Raw genomic sequence first — 21,241 nt, forward strand, 5'->3', positions numbered from 1 at the left:
AGAATAATATAAGGCTAGCTTTAAGTTTTATTGTAATATTTTCCTAAAAAAAAAAAAAAACAAGTTATTTATTTATTTTTTATTTGTACCAGAAAATTATAACTCAAAAGAAAGAGTTCCGGGATTCCTAAAGACCAATCCATTTAACCCATTTGTGTGAAAGGTACCGAAGTAGCTTGCGTCCCTGTATACGAAGTAGGCAACTTTTCATACCGGAAAATCAAACAGGTCCCATCCATGGGATCTTTAAAAACCTAAATCCACGCGGACGAAGTCGCGGGCATCCTCTAGTATGAATATAAAGCCTTAACACGAGCGCATGAAAGCTCGGCATCAATACACCGAAGGCTTATTATTTTTTCATCCGTTGACGTCTTCTTGATGACGTCACACGTATTGACTAGGTGTAACTTTTGACTGCTGTTGTAATTTAGCCTTCGAGTTTTGATCACAAATATCATAGCACCTCGGGTTCTGTACCACTCAATGCGGTGTATGCCAGGTCAGATTTTTAGGGTTCCCCACTTCAAAAGGAAAAACGGGACCCTTAAGATTCGCTTTGTTGTCTATCTGTGTGTCTGTCCCTCTGTCAGTCTCTGTCAAGAAAACCTATAGGGTACTTGCCGTTGAACTGGAACCATGAAATTTGGTAGGCAAGTAGGTCTTATAGCTCAAGTAAAGTAACTAATCCGAAAACAGTCTTTGTGGTTACGTCACAAAAAAAAATTTAAATGTGCCTCAATTTTCAAAGTAAGATAACTATACCAAGTGGGGTATAGTTATCTAATAACATGAAGGGTTCTAATATGAAAGGGCTTTACCTGTACATTCTAAAACAGATTTTTATCTATAATAGTTAGTATAATAGCTACCAAGTGGAGTATCATATGAAAATGCTTTACTTGTACATTCTAAAACAGATTTTTATTTATTTTTATGCATAATAGTTTTCGATTTATCGTCCAAAATGTCGGAAAAATACCCGAGTACGGAACCCTCGGTGCGCGAGTCTGACTCGCACTTGGCCGGTTTCTTCCATATTTAGCTAGTTACTACTAAAATTAAATGAATCCTTGTTATTCACACATACTTACACAATGTTGTACAAGATAAGGCTCGGATAGAAAAACGACGCTTTCATCTGTTCAAATAACTTCGCAGCTTGTTGTGAGAAAATTCCGCATTCCGAAAACACGGGGCATGCGGATGTCAAGCGTAATGCGTAAAACATTTTGTGATATGCATGTATTTATCCTTGAAATTCTTAGCTTCTTAAAGAAGATCTTAGCTACTTACAGCATTTTGAGTTAACATAAAAAAATTGACAAGTCAGACTCGCGCACCGAGGGTTCCATACTCGGGTATTCTTTTCGACATTTTGCACGACAAATCAAAAACTATTTATGCATAAAAATAAAAATAAATCTGTTTTAGAATGTACATACAGGTAAAATCCTTTCATTGACACCCCCCTTGGTATAGTTATATTACTTTTAAATTGAAAATACTAATTGTTTGTTCACGAACATATTTATCACACTAAAATTATAAAGACGAAAGTTTGTGTGTATGTGTGTGTGTGTGTGTGTATGTTTGTTACTCCTTCACGCAAAAACTACTAGACGGATTTGGCTGAAATTGAATGGAGATAGATAATATCCTGGATTAGCACAAAGGCTACTTTTTATACCGGAAAATCAAAGAGTTCCCACGGGATTTCGAAAAACCTAAATCCACGCAGGCGAAGTGGCGGGTATCGGCTAGTAATTTTTTTTAAAGTAGGTATATGAAGTCATGCGCATTGCTGGAGCGAGCTGCAGGTCAAATCCACGCTCTTTTATCATTTACATAATCTTTAAATTGTATAATATGCTTTTTTCAGGAGCATATTTTATAAATGTATTACCTCTAAGCAAATATAATATTAACTAAATAAATTATTTATATTTCTATAAACGCACGGTCCGTGTGTGTGAATCTCGTTGAGATTCTGGTCAGTGCGCGCTGAAATCACAGACATCCGAGGAATTCTTGAGGCAATTGCGACGACTGGCGCGGAGTCTGCGCTATATTGCGAGCTTTTTAAAGTATTTACACTAGCGCTACTTAAAGAATCAAAATCCATACTAATATTATAAATGTGAAAGTGTGTCTGTCTGTCTGTCTGCTACCTTTTCACGGCCCAACAGTTTAACCGATTCTGACGAAATTTGGTACAGGGTTAGCTTATATCCCGGGGACGGACATAGGCTACTTTTTATCCCCGAAAATCAAAGTACGCGCGGGATTCCTAAAAACCCATCCGCTCAACCGATTTGTATGAAATTTGGTATGACAATATGTAATGTCAATTACAGGGACGTAAGTTACCTCGGTAGCTTGTGTCTTGCGTACCTACCCTGTAATTGACATAGTCACTTTATCCCGGAAAATCAAAAAGTTCCCACGGCATCTTTAAAATCCTAAATCCACGCGGACGAAGTCGCGGGCATCCTCTAGTTCTCAATATTTTTATTCAATTAAACTTTTACAAAGTACTTTTGAATCGTCAAAAGCGTACCACTGATTCGGCGCCTACATGTACCCTATGCCTGTAACATTTTGCGTTTTTAAAATAATTTCTTGCCGACTCTTCTCAGTAGAATCTTCTTTATGAACTTTAAAATCACTAGCCATAATATTTGAATGTGAAATGTTGTACTAGTGGGAATGAGCCTTGGTTTATTTGTTATAGTATGTTTGTTATCCTGAAAAATTAAAACCGTTTCCACTGAATGTTTGAAAATCTAAATCCACGCGGACAGTTTTGAGATCAGCTGTGAGCTGATACAAAAATGAATTACACCTATAGTGCGCGACAGGTCGAGATGGCAATCGGCACATTCGCACTGCGCTCGCGCTATCCGTACGGGATAGCGCGGGTGACGTGCGGGTGTGCGGCCCCCGCCTCATAGCCCGATTGCCATCTCGAACTGTCGCGTAAGTACTATACATACACAATATGTTATGTAGTATTCAGAGGTAAATATGGACAGACAGATATACCTACAGACAGACAGCAAAGTGATAAGGGTTCCGTATTTCCATTTTAAGGTACGGAACGTTAAATGTGCACCTTTCAGAACAAGTTCACGTAAAACAAAAACACGCCTTTTAAAAAAAGAGATGTTAATCAAGGGATACGCTTTCTTGAAATGAATTAACCCCTTTAATTACCCTTAAACGGTCCGAGCAGATCTTATTGGCCATTTGTCTGAAGTTTTTCAATTAAATAATGAAATCGTTTTAATGCCCCTTCATTAATCTCTAAGAAGGATTACGCTGGGAGATTTTCTTTTACGTTTTTTGCACTGCGTTTTTAAGGAATCTCGATTCTCGGAAAATGTAAGGAAATACTTAAATACGGAGCCCACAATGATAAATGGCAATTCTTTTTCCATTAAAAGTTAGCCCTTGACTGCGACCTCACCTGGTGGTAAGTGATGATGCAGTCTTGTCAGCTAACTTGGAAGGGGTATCACACTTAATCACACTAATATTATAAAGGCGAAAGTTTGTATGTGTGTGTGTGTGTGTTTTTTACTCCTTCACGCAAAAACTACTAGACGGATTTGGTTGTTTTAATGGAGATAGATAATACCCTGGATTAGCATATAGGCTACTTTTTATCCCGGAAAATCAAAGAGTTCCCACGGGATTTCGAAAAACCTAAATCCACGCGGGCGAAGTCGCGGGCATCGGTTAGTAGCCAATACTTCTGGTCGGTTTCTACGCAGCATCGTACCGGAATGCTAAGTCGCTTGGGCGCACGACTTTGCCGGTAGAGTGTAACTTGCCAAATGAGAAACAATTTAAAGATGAAAAATTCCTTAATTTATCCCCTTCAGGAATCAAACCCGGGACTTCCCAAGACCATAGACGAAGAGAATAGACACCACGGTCGATATGAGTAATTTTCGACGTAAGCTTTGTGGTTGTCATGTATAGGAGGCTTTATTCACATGTTCACAAGACAAGGCCAAGTGAAGAGGTCCTGAAATTTGCAAGTGGGTACAACTGATCCATCTGCGAAGTTGGAATTGCCGACACTGCCATTTCGCGTCGCCGGGGGGTGTTATTACGCCCTACGTGTTTCAATCTCGAGCCAACTTGCTACAGCGCTCAGCTTAGTGTACAAACTTTGTATTATGAAAATAAATCCACAATAATCAACTTTTAATCAAGCGTTGAATCTTTGCAAAGTTTTTACTTAACTAAAAACTTTTTAACAAAAAACTATTATAGATAAAAATCTGTTTTAGAATGTACAGGTAAAGCCCTTTCATATTAGAACCCTTCATGTTATTAGATAACTATACCCCACTTGGTATAGTTATCTTACTTTGAAAATTGAAACATATTTTAATATTTTTTTAAATGATGTAACCACAAATGCGCGGTTTTCATATTTATTCCTGTACTTGTGCTATAAGACCTACTTACCTGCCTTTCATGATTCTAGGTTAACGGGAAGTACCCTATAATATGTTTTCTTGACAGACACGACGGACGGACGGACGGACGGACGGACGGACAGACAACAAAGTGATCCTATAAGTCTTCCGTTTTCCCTTTTGAGGTACGGAACTCTAAAATTTCACCCCAAACGAAGCCGGGCTGAGGCAGCTTGTATGGCTAATATAGCGCTTTCCGACATCGCGTCACCGCGTGTCGAACAAAACGGAAATAAGAAAACGTAACTACCTATCTTACCTACCTATCTAAGTAAATACTCGTATACATTCAGTACTCGTGTACATAGACGCCTAATTCAAACTCTGCAAAGGAAACCGAAAGATGCCACGTAATCACCAATTTCCGTACGTAATATTATATTTTGGAAGGCTTTTATATATCGCGATATATTATATAAATTAGACCATTGAGATAGACCGTGGAGAAGCAAACGTTGACGTCCATTGCTGGCGATAAAAGTCTCTTGTAAGAGCTTCCACACGCCACGGCGACGCCGCGTGAATCCAGCGGCGCCCTGCGACTCGTTTGATGTCATCTTGGGGGGTCTTTCAATGCTACCGCTTGTCACTCGAGGTCGCCATTCTATGTATAGAAATAATAAGTACATAGTTCCTAGTGTGTCACTGACAGTCCTCTGTGCAGGGCCTGCATGGAGGTCGATGAAACACCGATGTACGTGCTCCTTAAGTGCGTGGGCGTGGCAGAACAACGCGAGCGCCATTTGGGATCCCCAACCTCACTTCATGAAGGCCTCGGCAACCTGGGCGGTCTACTCGACTTCTGGAGCGAGCTTGGATGGCTGGAGTGAAAACTTCGGCGGGGAGGGGCAACGCACACACAACAGAAGGAAACGTTTAAGTGGGGAAACCAGCCCAGAAAGAAGGAAGAAAGAAGATAGATAGTTTCTAGTACAACGGATTATTATTTACTAATTCCATGATTCTATGCCACTCGTTGTCAGAAAAGCGTTCCCGTTTAATGATGAAAAAGACGTAAGATTGGAATCCATACTATAATATTATAGTGTGTGTCTGTCTGTCTGTTATCTTCTCATGGCTTAACTGACGCACTGATCTTGACAAGCTTTGCTACACAGATAGCTTGCATCTGTGGACGGCATAAACTACTTTTTATCCTGGAAAATCAATAGTTCCCGCAGGTTTTAAAAACATAAATCTACGCGGACGAAGTAGCGTTATGTTCTCAACTGGTCACTACCCGCCACTAACCACATTATGAATGTGAAAGTGTGAAAAAAATTACCAATTAAATTGAATCCACTTTCCTGGCAATTGCTGCTCTTATAATATCACAACTCTCTGGCCATTGGATTACTCGGATATTCATTTTATTTATTATGCCCTCCCCAAGGAAATTATTTCGCTACATGCAAGTGTCTCTCCTAATTAGGTTTTACATGCTACGAATCACTGGTTACACAAGCGTTGCGATAAATCCAACCAAATACCAGCTGATGCCCGCGACTTCGTCCGGTAGATTTGGGTTATTTCTAGAATCCCGTGGGAACTCATTGATTTCCCGGGATGAAAAGTAGCCTATGTGTTGATCCAGGGTATAATCTATCCCCATTCCGTTAGCCAAATCCGTCGACTAGTTTTTGCGTGAAAGAGTACGTAACAAACACACATCCATCCATACATATACCTAAACGTTACTAGCTAATGCCCGCGGCTTCGCTCTCGTGACTCAAGGTGTTAATAATAATTGAGGTTTGTTACAGTATTTTTGGTGCAATGCTTAATTGTTATTTTATCACGTGTATGCTATCCTGCGGGAACTGTTTGTTTTTTTGGAAGAAATAGTAGCCTATATAACTTTTTAAGTACTCGACTATGTCTATGCAAAAAATTATGCCAATCCGTAGTTCTGTTGCGGCGTTATTGAACGATAAATGCTTGAAAGATAGCATGCTATCCTGCGGGAACTGTTTGTTTTTTTCGGGAGAAAAAGTAGCTATTATTGAACGACAAATGCGTGAAAACGTAGCAGACAGACAGACAAATTGACAGCCATACGTACAGACAAACAAACATACAGATATAATATTAGTGGGATATCAATATAGACATAGGAGTGCGACACGCAATTTCAATTCAGAACATCTAGGCCCCACACCTACTTACAGTGAATGTAACGAAGCGCCACAACCAGGTCAGGCGTGTATCGGCGACCTTTTTTCTTGCCATCGTTACACAAAAGGTTCACCCCCTATACAGGGTGTAACCAGCCGCTAGCAACAAGTGTAAATTAAAAATTTATAACACCCCCGGTAACAAATCCGGTATTTTTTAAAAGTTCACAACATATTGCAAATAAAACATCTGACTGACGCTAGAGGTTAACGAACGTTCCGTAAATAGGTCACTCGAAGTCAATGCCGCGTCGTAGGTGGGGCATTGACCCGAGTTTTGCACGCTTTAGAATGCGGATAAAAATACTAAATCACTAAAAATACAAGTATAAGGCAAATGGTTGTTGGCATTGAATTGTGTTAAGGTAGTATAATAAAATAATAACGCTGTTTTTGCTAGCATTTTGGTTACACCCTGTATAAGCCTGAAGGGTACATCCCTGTGCCCTCAATAATTCAGATTTGTGGACATTTTTTATTTAGATACTAATGAGGGTTAATGTTATTAGGGTTCCTTATCAAAACGGTTCAAAAATATTCCCGTAGTGCATCTGTCACACTTGCTCATGTCAGTAACTGTAGTGATGTTTCCGACTTGAAAGGGATTTTCAAACAAAGGATTTTATATTTTTAACCTCCGACCCAAAAAGAGCGGTGTTATGAGTTTGACGTGTGTATCTGTGTATCTGTCTGTGGCATCGTAGCTCCTAAACTAATGAACTAATTTAAATTAAGTTTTTTTTTGTTTGAAAGGTGGCTTGATCGAGAGTGTTCTTAGCTATAATCCAAGAAAATCGGTTCAGCCGTTTGAAAGTTATCAGCTCTTAGTAACTGTAACCTTCACTTGTCGGGGGTGTTATAAATTTTTAATTTACACTTATTAAACTAAGAAATACATCCTCCTACATTATAAACGCGAAATTTTGTATGTATGGGTGGATGTATGTTTGTTACTGTTTCACGCAAAAACTACTGGATTTGGTTAAAATTTGGAATGGAGATAGATTATACCCTGGATTGACGGGATTTTTAAAAACCTATACCCACGGGACCAGCTAGTATATGTATATAATAAATAAATGAGGAGATCCGCAGAAGAACCAAGGTCACTGATATTATAGCTCAAGCCATTAGCAAGCTGATGGCAGTGGGCAGTCCATGCTTGTCGTGGAATATTAATAACTTATGCTTATTTCTATTCTATTCTATTCTTATGCCCACGACTTCATCAACATGGCCTACATAAATTTCACACTCCTATTTTACCCCCTTAGAGATCGAATTTTCAAAAATCCTTTAGCGGATGTCTTGCGGATGTTTATTCATAACTAGCTGATACCCGCGACTTCGTTCGCGTGGATGTACGTTTTTCAAAATTCCCGTGGGAACTCCTTGATTTTCCGGGATAAAAAGTAGCCTATGTGCTAATCCAGGGTATAATCTATCTCCATTCTAAATTTCAGCCCAATCCGTCCAGTAGTTTTTGCGTGAAGGAGTAACAAACATACACACACACACACACACACACACACATACAAACTTTCTCCTTTATAATATTAGTGTGATAGATATCTGCCAAACAGCCCGATCAATCCAGTTTTTGAGAATGCGTTGATAGATTAATCAGTTAGTCAGTCCATCAGTCACTTTATCCTTTTACATATTTAGATATTGGAATATGTACGCCAAAACAAATTAACCTTCAAGACCAGAATACTCCGGCACTATAAATTAAGTGGCAGCCTCGCAGCCCTAAACTTGAAACTCATAAAGGGCGCTCGGTCATGCGTTAAAGACCCCCTTCATCCTGATTTATGGGACCCCCCGCTGAAAGTATGCTAAAATAAACGATGGATAAGATTCATGCGCTAATACAATCAAATAAGTAGGTATTTTTTTAATCTACTAATTCCATACTGTCTGTCCGTTTGCTACCTTTTCACGGCCCAACAGTTCAACCGATTCTGACATTTGGTACAGGGTTAGCTTATATCCCGGGGACGGACATAAGCTAACCCTGTACCAAACCCGGGGCTACTTTTTATCCCGGAAAATCAAAGAGTTCCCACGAGATTCCCAAAAACCCATCCGCTTAACCGATTTGTATGAAATTTGGTACTCAGGTAGCTTGCCTCGGTGTATTTGATATAGGCAACTTTTTATCCCGAAAAATCAAACAGTTCCCACGGGATCTTTAGAAACTTAAATCCACGCGGACGAAGTCGTGGGCATCCTGTAGTCAATGATAATTTTAATCTTTGTCTAGTGGGAGGCTTTGGGCATGGCTAGTTACCACTCTACCGATAAAGTCGTACCGCCAAGCGATTTAGCGTTCAGGTACGATGCCGCGTAGAAACCGATCAGTGAAACTGCCATGCTTACCGCTTTCATGTAAGACTGGGTATACACCTGTAAGTTCCACACACTTAAGTAGCTTATACCACATACGATCAACTGACGACTACAAACTAATGTCACAAGTGTAAATTAAACTTTTATAACACCCCCGATAAGTGAAGGTTACAGTAACTAAGAAAGAGTAGATAACTTTCAAACGGCTGAACCGATTTTCTTGGATTATAGCTAAGAACACTCGATCAAGCCACTTTTCAAACAAAAAAACCTTAATTAAAACCGGTTCATTACTTTAGGAGGTACGATGCCACAGACAGATACACAGATACACACGTCAAACTTATAACACCCCTCTTTTGGGTCGGGGGTTAATAAGTACAGTCAAAGCTAAGTTTGCACCCGCTAGTACAAGCAATTACTATGGAGGGGTGCAAACCTATAAACTTTGTTGCTGACTGTACATTCACCTAAGTAAACCTATTGCCAATTAATTGCGTAAAGCCACTTACTCGTTAAACGCGAGTAAAACTCACAGGTGTAATCTCGGCCTTAGCCCGATTCCATCTTAGATTGCATCATCACTTACCATCAAGTAACATCGCAGTCAAGGGCTAACTTGAAATGGAATAAAAAGATGTTAGATAAAGAGCGTTAAAATTGTGTTATCACTTATCAATAAAGGTCAAGTTATACTGAAGTAACGTTAAGGAGCGCCTAACTCGCCTGATTTGAGGATTTCTTACACTAGGCCGACCATACGTCTTGTTATTCTGAGACATTATTCCAGACAATTTTTAGGGTTCCGTACCTCAAAAGGAAGAACGGAACCCTTATAGGATCACTTTGTTGTCTGTTTGTTCGTCTGTCCGTCGGTCGCATTTGTCAAGAAAACCTATAGGGTACTTCCCGTTGAAGTAAAATCATGAAATTTGGCAGATAGGTACTCGGGTATTTGGCAAATACCCGAGTACGGAACCATTGGTGCGCGAGTCTGATTCGCACTTGGCCGCTTTTTGTTTTTCAGACTCCAATCCCATGAAATTAAAGATTAGAATCTGCGTCCCGCTTTTACTACAATTTAACAAATCAATCAATCATCAATTTAGAGCCAATCGCTTCGTACGGGTCTGTGGGATTTCGACTATTCAAAATTCAAAATATTCTTATTCAATTAAACTTTTACAAGTGCTTTTGAATCGTCAAAATAATCTACCACTGGTTCGGAATGCCGTTTCTACCGAGAAGAACCAGCAAGAAACTCGGCGGTTGCTCTTTTCAAGTATTGAATTTACAATAATATGCCATACTGTATACAAGCAATTGCAGCGCCGTGTATTGCTGGAGCGAGTCAAATCCAAGCTTTTTTGTCATTTACATAATCTTCGATTGTATAATAATATAAGCTTTTTTCAGGAGCATACTTTTAATAGACTATTTAGGGGTGCAGACAGGTTCGATAGTAAAATTGGAAGGGGGGAAGTAGGTCGGTACGAAACACCGTGGGTGACCTCCCTAAGATGTTGGCCTCTAAGCATGTAGAGAAAGTTCTAGTATTAAATTATTCATGGTGTACCTAGCACGGACCCGTAAAAGGTCGGGCCGAGTGTTCTATCATTATAATGAGGCAGGTAACAAGGGTCTTGCAGTACTTAAGAAATACAAAAAAAATGTTGAACGCCGAATTTTATGTAGCGTGCTGGTTTTGGGGTTCCTTATGAAATTTAATGATCCAAGTTCAATCTGTGGATTAATTATTGAATTCCGTGGACTGGAGAAATTCTATAAAATAATATTGTCCGACATTATTATGTTATGTATTCAGATTTGGCTGTAAATATAGCCACACAACTATTTTAAAAGCGAAAGAGTGTCTGTCTGCGTGTGTGTTATCTTTTCAAGCTACTTTTATCTCTAACTTACAAAGTGTTTCCACGAGATTTTTAATAATCTTAGTCCTCACTTTCGCATTCCATACATACATACATATTAGTAAAATATAGCATGTGTAGCCGTGATAGCTTAGTAGTTGTGACGTCCACCTTCTAGTTAGGAGGTCGGGGGTTCGATCCCGGGCACGCACCCGTAACTATTCGAAGTTATGTGCGTTTTAAGCAATTAAATATCACTAGCTTTAATGAGGAAGGAAAACATCGTTAGGAAATCTGCATGCCTGTTCTCCATATTGTTATTCAAAGGTACGTGAAGTCTGACAATTCGCACTAGCCCAGCGTGGTGGAGAATGGCCTAATCCTTCCTCATTCTGAGAGGAGACCTGTACTCAGTAGTGGGCCGGTGAGGGGTTGATCATGATAATATATAATATAATATAATATAATATGTATAATATATCTTTCTAAGGTACACGAGTAAGAAGGTCATAGACAGTTTAAACCTACGGAACCTCCAGTCCTAACGACTAAACAGACTTACCTGTATTTCAACAAGATATTTATTGTTATGTTGTCGACAGTCTTTGGGTTAAGTATAGCGATGATAACGGATCGCTGATTCATTCACCTTATCTATCCTTATCCACACTTTCCATACTCTAATATTAAAAATGCGAAAGTGTGTCTGTCTGTCTGTCTGCTAGCTTTTCACAACCCAACATCAACAGTTCAACCGATTTTGACGAAAGGTATAGAGTTACTTTTTATCCCGGAAAATTAAAGAGTTCCCACGGGGTTTTCATAGGGTCATCCGTTTAACTTATATGTTTGGTACAAGAGCTAGACTAGGTAGTTTTGGACATTTCATCAACTTTTCACCCCAGAAAGCAAAGAGCTCCCGCGGGATTTTTCAAAAACCTAAATCATTTTTATAATCCTTTTCATAGAACTTTATGTAATTACAACTTTAGTGGTAAAGGTGACTTAGGTTCGTTTGGCTGTGGGTTCAAAGCTTTACAGAAAGGTCAAAACAAAGATTATAAACTCTCCAAGAGTAAGATACAAATAACGGTCGGCAATGTTCGCAGGCTTGTCTATAATACACAGTCCTTTTGATCTCATTTCAAAGCGAACTCAAGTAAATATGTACAAGAAAGTTGCGGTTAAAATCGAGACCAAAGCGGGGGACACATCTGCGTTAATTTTTCATTTATCATCAACTAGACGATGCCCATGAAATATGTGGCATGGCCAATTTGCGATGTCAACTTTGCAAGCCGTTGAGTTATGTCGAAAACTACGGATCTCTTCATTTAATCACTTAGATGAAATCCAAACCTAGCTCTATCCATCGTCGGCTGAGTGACTCTGTGCTTTCTAATGAGGCCCATAGTTTATACCTACACAATTCAGGATGGAACCTGCATTAAAGTCCATACTAATCCATACTAATATTATAAATGCGAAAATGTATCTGTCTGTCTGCTACCTTTTCACGGCCCAACAGTTTAACCGATTCTGACGAAATTTATAAGCTTAAATCCCAGGGACGCACATAGGCTACTTTTTATCCCGAAAAATCAAGGAGTTCCCAAAAACCCATCCGCTTAACAGATTTGTATGAAATTTGTTGCCGAGGTAGCTTGCGTTCCCGTAATTGACATAAGAAACTTTTTGTCCCGGAAAACCAAACAGTTCCCATGGGATCTTTAAAACCCTTAATCCACGCGGGCGAAGTCGCGGGCATCCTTTAGTAATATTATAAATGCGAAAGTGTGTCTGTCTGTCTATCTGTCTGCTACGTTCTCACACCCCAACCGCTGAACCGATTTTAATGTTTGGTACAGACTTGGGATACATTTCGGGGAACGACATAGGCTAATTTTTATGCCGAAAAATCGAAGAGTTTTAAGAGAGAATTAAAAAAATGAAATCCACGCGAGCGAACCCGCGGGCATCCTCTAGTTGTATAATATTAGCCTCTACGTGGTATCGTAGCGGAGTGCTACGGTTTCTGCTACGCTTTCCCAGTAAGTACGGTATCTTTATTGAAACTTCTGACCGAGGAAACAATGCAGTTGCAAGTAGGAAACTATATACATATTATTATAAAATACTAGAGGATACCCGCGACTTCGTCCGCGTGGATTTAGATTTTTATAGATCCCGTGGGAACTGTTTGATTTTCTGGGATAAAAAGTTGCCTATTTTGATTACAGGGACGCAAGCTACTTCAATACTAAATTTCATACAAATCGGTTAAGTGGATGGGTCTTTAGGAATCCCGCGGGAACTCTTTGATTTTCCGGGATAAAAAGTAGCCTATGGCCGTCCCCGGGATTCTGACGATTCTGGTTACACTGTTGGGCCGTGAAAAGATAGCAGACAGACAGACAGACACACTTTCGCATTTATATAATATTAATATGGATTAAGTATTGAAATTGATACAATATAATGTTAATTAACTAGTAATAATTTAAAGTACTACAAAATTCAAACTCTATTTATGATTACAGTTCTAAATGAATATTAATATTATGGATTTTAATATAATTATTTGGTGAATTTGGATTTGAGGAAGGAAGGCCACTGACGGCTATTACATAAAACATAAATGCTTAACATAAATTAGTTCAGCAAACCATAGTGTTTTTTTAAGTGGGACAGTATGGGGTATCCAAAACCATAGGAGATACAGGGAAACTGTCTTTGACGAAAGATTTCATATACCTTTATTACCACCATGCCACCATGATACAAACTTCATAGTGGCTGAGCGTTCCTCCCTGTGTTGGGGGCAATACGCAAAGAAACTTTCAGCTTTTATAAAATAACGAAAGTCCGGTTCTCTCTATTCGTAATTAAAAAAAATTAAAAACACAACTGCTCTGCTAAAAAAAAGGTTCCGACGAATTGAGAACCCCTTCATTTTTTGAAGTTGCTTAAAAACGAACTATATAAAACGAACTAAGTACTAAAAAAACTCAAGTAGCTAAATGAGTTTCTTTAATCCACCATAATATTATGCCTCAAAAGATATGGATGTGTGGGGTATCGTTAGATATCCCGAGTGACACTGGGTTTATTTTAAACAAGTGTAAATTAAAAATTTATAACACCCCCGACAAGTGAAGGTTGCAGTAACTAGAAAAGAGCTGATAACTTTCAAACGGCTCAACCGATTTTCTTGAATTATAGCTAAGAACACTCTCGATCAAGCCACCTTTCAAACAAAAAAAACTAAATTAAAATCGGTTCATTAGTTTAGGAGCTACGATGCCACAGACAGATACACAGATACACCGATACACAGATACACACGTCAAACTTATAACACCCCTCTTTTTGGGTCGGGGGTTAAAAACAAAATTCAATATTGTGGCTATATAGCACCATTTTAAATGTGAAAGTTTTCAGTTTTAGAAACATCACTTTTCCGAAACTCCTACAATTTTTCGGCGATTTAACTCTTTGTACTACAAAATATTGATTGCTTTTTTTAATTATCGCCTCTGCGACTCATCCATTTCACGTGACATTGGCGAAGTGCGTTGTGCTGGTGTGGAACTAATAAGCCATAGAGCAAAATAAGAAGAAGAAAGAAGACTCAAAAACTACTTTTTTGGGCTAGTCGCTTTTTAGCAAAAGGACGGCAGTATTGAACCCCAAGAATCTTCTTTAATATTGTGTTATATCCATATTCTTTATACAGTTAGGTATTGCCGGCGGCGGCTCGGTCGGACAGTCATAGATACTAATAAAGTAATAACATTATTCTCAAAGACATCAAAGAAAATCTCCAACTTTGACTTACTTCAATATCTCATCAATTCTGACCCGAACATTGAGCTACACATAAGAGAAGACATTATAAGTACTTAATATTATGAAGTAACTGATGACTTCGTCTACGAGGTTTTAAAATCTTGTGAGAACTATTTGATACTCCGAAATAAAATGTATCCTGTGTCACTCGTCAGATCCTTGACGATATCCATGGAAAAGATCACACCGATACTTTGCATTGTTGCAGCGTGATTGACAAACAGACAAACTTTCGTATTTATAATAATATAGTTGCCTAATGAGTAGTGATGCAAAAGTGAGTTTGTTACCGTACGATTGGAAGTGCGGAAATTGAAAAATCACTGTAATGTAAAATAATAATTTTATTACAGTAAAATGATTTCAATCCGTCGCGCACACGCACGACTTTCAAAATAACACTTTTTAACTATTTTTTGTGGCGTAACCACAGATTCACGGTTTACGGAGTTTTCCCTTTGACTCGTACCTTAAAACATTGCAACCTCCCAAGTTTCATGATCCTAAGTCAACGGAAAGTACCCAATAGATTTAAATTCTCTTGAGTGACTTGACATACAGAATCAAAAAAAACTAAGTGATTCTATAAGGGTATCTTTCTTCTCTAGAGATACGGAAATCTAAAAACAGCAACAATGCTCATCTCTTGTTAGTACTAATTATTGCGTCGGCCGTATGGTCTTTACATTGGCACGAACTTTATGCACCGCAGCTCCCCATGAAGGATAGCGAAGCTTTTGCCGACTAATAATAATCGAAGGAGGCATCGAGATATCGATTCCATTTAATAATGAAAATGGCCGCTGAATGGCACTCCATATAAATAATAGCTCCATCTGTCTGTCTAATTAAATATTAAGTGGTCTTATGAAATTCCACTTTTGCTTTTGCTTTGAGAATCATTCGGTAAAAACTCGATAATCGGGTATCGATATTGTCGATGAGAATACGTTATTGAAATAAATTAGGTTAGGTCGATTCACTTGACGATCCAAAAGCACTTGTAAAAGTTGTATAAATCTTTCTAATTCAGTAATTTAGCTGAATATCTAATTATATTTTACTAGCTGATGGCCACGACTTCGTCCGCGTGAATTTTGGTTTTTAAAAATCCCGTGGGAACTCTTCTATTTTCCGGAATAAAAAGTAGCCTTAGTAGCCTAGTAGTAAAACTCTCCAGGCCTTTCAGTATATCCATGCAAAAAAGCACGTCGATCCATTGCTCCGTTGCGATGTGATTGAGGGACAAACCAATAAACAACCAAACAAACACACTTTCGCATTTATCATATTATGGGTAGTGATATCTAGTAACTAGATTAGGGATCAACCGCCGAGTTTTTGTAGGTTCCTCACGGAAAGGGCATTCCGTTTTTTTTTAAATTTACTAGCATCATTATCATTTATCATTATGATCAACCCGTCACCGGCCTACTACTGAGTACGAGTCTCCTCTCAAAATGACGACCTCCCTGGCACAGTGATAAGTGCTGTCTTATCAGTCCCGGGTTCGTTTCCCGGCAGAGGATTAGAATTTTATAATTTCTAAATCTCTTGTCTAGTATGCGGGGAGACTTCGGCTGTGGCTAGTTACCACCCTACCGACACAGATGTGCCGCCAAGCGATTTAGCCTTACGGCACGATGCCGTGTTGAAACTACAGGGGTATGTATGGGTTAATTAAACTGCCATTCCCCTTCTAAGTTAGCCCGCTTCCATCTTAGACTGCATCCTCACTTACTACCAGGTGAGATTACAGTCAAGGGCTAACTTGTATGTGAATAAATGAAGAATGAGAAGCTATTGTAAGCTATCATATTACCACCTTGTCATTTAGGTACAAGTTAATTGCATTTCTCAATATAATTCAACAAAGCAATTAATTTAAAGTCTATAGAAATATACTAGTATTTTTAATTAACCGTGACAAACGCGCGGCCGCCGCAATTTAATAAAAAAGGAAAAGTGACATTAATTGGGCGAGGAATTAATTTCTCATTCCCGCCGAATATAAAGGACAATGTTTAATAATCATTTTTGGCTTCCGAGGCTTCTTCGCTCGTTTGTAATAAATACGGAACCCTAAAAATGAATAAAAATAACAAAGGTCAAGTTTAACAATCAACAAGATAAAGTTGAAAACTAAAACCCGAATGCAATCGTCTTAATAAACGCTAAATATAGTAAAATTGTTTCTCTGTTGCTTGGTATATTTTAATGTTGTAGTACATTTATATTTATGAAGTCAGAATTTTCTTCTCTTTCATTTGAGACCCCACTCGACCTCCACTTTTTTTCATGTAACATCCGTTATGTAATTTTTTTTTTTTAGTATAAAATGTAGCCTATGTCACCCGGACTTTTACGACGAATCTATTGACACTTCATTCATCAAAATCAGCCCAGTAGTTTAGGCACTACGGTGGAACACACAGAATCTGGATACAAACATACGTCACGTACATACATACTTAGACTGCTAAAATCATTACCCTTCCTTTTGGCTTTGCCGCAATCGGGTAAAAATAACAAAATTTGATATTGTAGAACTGGTGACTTACCTATAATCATATTATTAAATCATACCAAAAAACTGAATGATAAGTAATAAAAACCGAATAAGTATGGTTTTGAGGAAAAGTGGCCTAAGTACTAATTTCCAAGAAACAGATTTGGGGTAGCACCCCCTCTAACATAAAACAGTGAATTAATATGTCTAAAAAACTTCATTGAGGAATATAATATAACTCACCTAGCGCAAAAAAAAAACAAATCGGTATTTTTAAAACATTCTATAAAAATTGGAAACATTCTCGTACATTTACCTACAAAATATTATCAAATTCGACTACGCGTTACACGCAAGGCAATAAATCCTCGATAACGTTACAATAATATCGATAAAGTATCTAAATACCGATATCAGTAACAGTGAGTAACAGTATCACATTAGTATTGATATTCGACTAATCTCTTTTTTGCGGAGAATGGTTGTCCTAAATAAACAAAATCGGTTTGGTTGATAAAGATAAATACCACCGGTAGGTATGAAGATGGGCATTACTGCTACATGTAAATCATTATCATTTGATGAAATTATTTTTACTGTCACGGTGATTTCACAAGTAAATTACGAAAATATTTTTTAATTTTCGCACTCACTTCATTGCACATTGTGATCAAGCTCAATTTAGGGCTGATATTTCACAGCTGGTTTCTCACAGAAAGTGAATTCGTTTGCTAAATATAGTGAACTATTGTAAGCGTGAAAATTCATGAAAATTAATGAATTTAACTAGATATGAGCTGTGAATGAATGATATGAGATGAACTCTTTCTAGCCGGATGCGATGCGAGGGTTCTCGCTCGCACTCTCTTTGGCGTCTTAGCTCTGCGGGTCAATCACAATGAGCGCACGAAATTAAAAAATAATGCGGGATTAATTTAATAATTTCCATACTATTTAGTGAATTTTGCTTCGTGATTTTTCACAGGCTACTGTAAGTAAGATAGCAAGTGTTACATTATGAAATAATTGACATTGGTTTTTCACATGATTTTTCACATGAAAACTAGTCCATCTCTTATCGGTGTCAAATTAACCATCAGTTATTTTATAAGCCCAAAAAAAATAAAAAGCCCGTGACACAAAATTAACTGGAGTCATTTGTCATTTATTTGAAATGACGTTGATTGATGCTCTGATCATTTTTCTGGATCACAGTGATAGAAAATGTTAGAGGTATGGGAAATGATAGCCTAGTGGTTAAGAGGATCGCCTTCTTCTTGGGGGGTCTTGAATCGATCCCAGAGTTGGTGTTACGTGATTTGGAGTTACGTGCATTTTAAGCAATTAAATCAGCACATTTTGAAGGAAAACTGAGAGTTCTCAACATCTTGGGACTTGGGAGTTGGGACCCCAACGTTTTGCGGTGTTTCGAACTGTGCCCTGTCTGAGGCCCATTGCCACTTCAGCTTCGCAACCCGTTGAGCTAGGTCAGTTTTTTTTTAAGGGTGCTCCCTCACCGGGAGCATTCACGTGTACTGTAACATTATAGATTCGTCTTTGAGCATTACATTACATTAATACCTCCCTGACTGACGAGCATTCGCGTGTAATGTAATATATAGATTCGTCTTTGAGCATTACATTACAATTCTACCTCCCTGACTGACGAGTATTTGCGTGTAATGTAATATTGATTCGACTTTGAGCATTTTCAGCATTTCATAGCATTTTGAAGCGCATTGATGTTACAAGTTGTATCAAGATAATACACATTGTATCATTACAAGGTGCGCATTGTAATGCTCGGTTCTCCTCCTTCACTGATGTATGCCCGTTTTGTATCATTACAAGGTGCGCATTGTAATGCTCGGTTCTCCTCCTTCACTGATGTAATGCTCAAATCTGTAACGTTACATTACACGCGAATGCTCCCGGTGAGGGAGCACCCTAAGAATATTAGCTAAGTTTATTATACTGACTAATATTCCCCTTTCCCCTCCAATTAAGCGTAAAGTTTGTGCAAGGAATAAGTACGACAATAGTGCAACGGGTGGGGTTTGAACCGACGACCTTTCGGTTTTCAGTCCGCTCCTTTGACCGTTGAGCTATCGAGGCTCTTAGAGGTACTTATAGTTTTCTTACGGGTCTCCTCACTTTTGATTTGATCACGTAGATATCCCGTTTTAAATAATATCAGGTATAATCTGATGTCGCCAATTAGAAAATTAATAAGCATTTTTTTTTGAAGTTTTTTTTTCATTTAATTCATTTAGCTCCCTCGTAAGTAAATTTCGCTTTAGTCGAGTTATACGTAATGCGCTAAATCCTATTAATCTTTTGCTCCGTTTAATATTCTCCAGACCGTTCGTAGCTCGTAAGAGCTAATAAGCAATTTCCACAAATCATTTTATAACCATAATTCCATAAAAACTTGCGTACCTATACTAATTTATTATAACACGTTTTTATATTATTTATGTTTTTATTAACCCCCGACCCAAAAAGAGTGGTGTTATAAGTTTGACGTGTGTATCTGTCTGTGGCATCGTAGCTCCTAAACTTATGAACCGATTTTAATTTAGTTTTTTTTTGTTTGAAAAGTGGCTTGATCGAGAGTGTTCCTAGCTATAATCCAAGAAAATCGGTTCAGCCGTTTGAAAGTTATCAGCTCTTTTCTAGTTACTGTAACCTTCACTTGTCGGGGGTATTATAAATTTTTAATGTATACTTGTTTTCTTATCAGTCGGTAGAATTATCGGTTCGCCATCGATTTTAAACTAATTTCCCAAATCCCGGTGAGCTCTACTTGAAACTTTAAAAATAGCACAGAAAATAGAAATACACATTTTGTGAAAATTTCAACTATAATTAATAGGTACCTATTACGGTTCATGAGATACAGTCCGATGGCAGACAGACGCACATATGGATGCGGAGGCTAATGGCGTCCTGTACGTTGGCACCCTTCGGGTACGAACTACGGAACCCTAAAAATTATACATTTCCAAATTGTGTCTGGCGGAAATCAAACCCGAGAGCTCCTCCTTATAAGACCATAGTTCACCACTATGCCTTAATTTATTTGAAAAGAGCAACCGTCGAGTTTCTTGCTAATTCTTCTGGAAGCATTTCGAACTGTGGTAGATGCTTTTGACAATTCGTAATAAACGCACTTCTAAATATTTGAACACAAAAATCTTTCTATTCTACTCTTTAGTAGCTTATGTCCGCGACTTCGTCCGTGTGGGTTACCCAAATTCCAAACCCCTATTTTACCGCCTTAGGGGTTGAATTTTCAAAAATCCTTTCTTAACGGATGTCTACGTCATAACAGCTATCTGCATGTCTTTCAGTCCGATCCGTCCAGTAGTTTGAGCGTTAATAGATTAGTCAGTCAGTGACCTTCTCCTTGTAGATATATCAAAAGATTAACGAGGTGAAGCGGACTTAGAGAATTAATTCAGTCGTTCACAGTTAACTATAATATTATTCTAGCTGTTTCCGCTTACAGCAAAACAATAACAGCTTAAAAGCTTAAAGTTTATCAGCTTGTAACGAATGCGGACTAACAGCTTAAAATATGATGACGTAGTTACATTTCAGTCACTGAAGTTCCTGAGCAAAACTATATTAGATGAAAATGTTTGCATTACACAGATGATGCGATGTGATTTCATCGTGCGATGAAGGACAATATGAACGCATCGCAAGATCGCGCGATCTTCAATAGGACATCTTTAGGACATTCAGTAGAACACAGTATGTTTGAACGCACGGACCGCGCGATCATTTTCGTCGGACGCACGCATCAACGCACGAGCAGTGACAATAGCGGCGCCTGACAGTACAATGTCACGATCGAAATCACCTCTGAAGGAAGAAATAGAGACGTCACTCGCTTTTTCTATGATAAGTCAATTTCTCTGATTTCCCCGTATAATGCGATTAGCAAACACTGCCGAATATAAAGGATGCCCGAAACGATCATTTGCA

The 21,241-nt window shown here is 38.4% G+C and overlaps 1 protein-coding gene and 1 long non-coding RNA gene across 2 annotated transcripts in view; one reads left to right on the forward strand and one right to left on the reverse strand.

Annotated features, from left to right (window-relative positions):
- The window catches only part of LOC123877484 (octopamine receptor Oamb), a 101,157-nt gene that overhangs the window by 30,668 nt on the left and 49,248 nt on the right, over positions 1–21,241 (reverse strand). The gene's annotated exons all lie outside the window — the stretch shown is intronic.
- Positions 1,761–19,250, forward strand: LOC123877488. Its single transcript, XR_006798604.1, has 4 exons — positions 1,761–1,778; positions 10,555–10,557; positions 18,741–18,753; positions 19,201–19,250. It is a non-coding gene; the product is annotated as an uncharacterized LOC123877488 (long non-coding RNA).

Source organism: Maniola jurtina, chromosome 24 (genome assembly GCF_905333055.1).
Source record: "Maniola jurtina chromosome 24, ilManJurt1.1, whole genome shotgun sequence".
Classification (NCBI taxonomy): Eukaryota; Metazoa; Arthropoda; class Insecta; order Lepidoptera; family Nymphalidae; genus Maniola; species Maniola jurtina.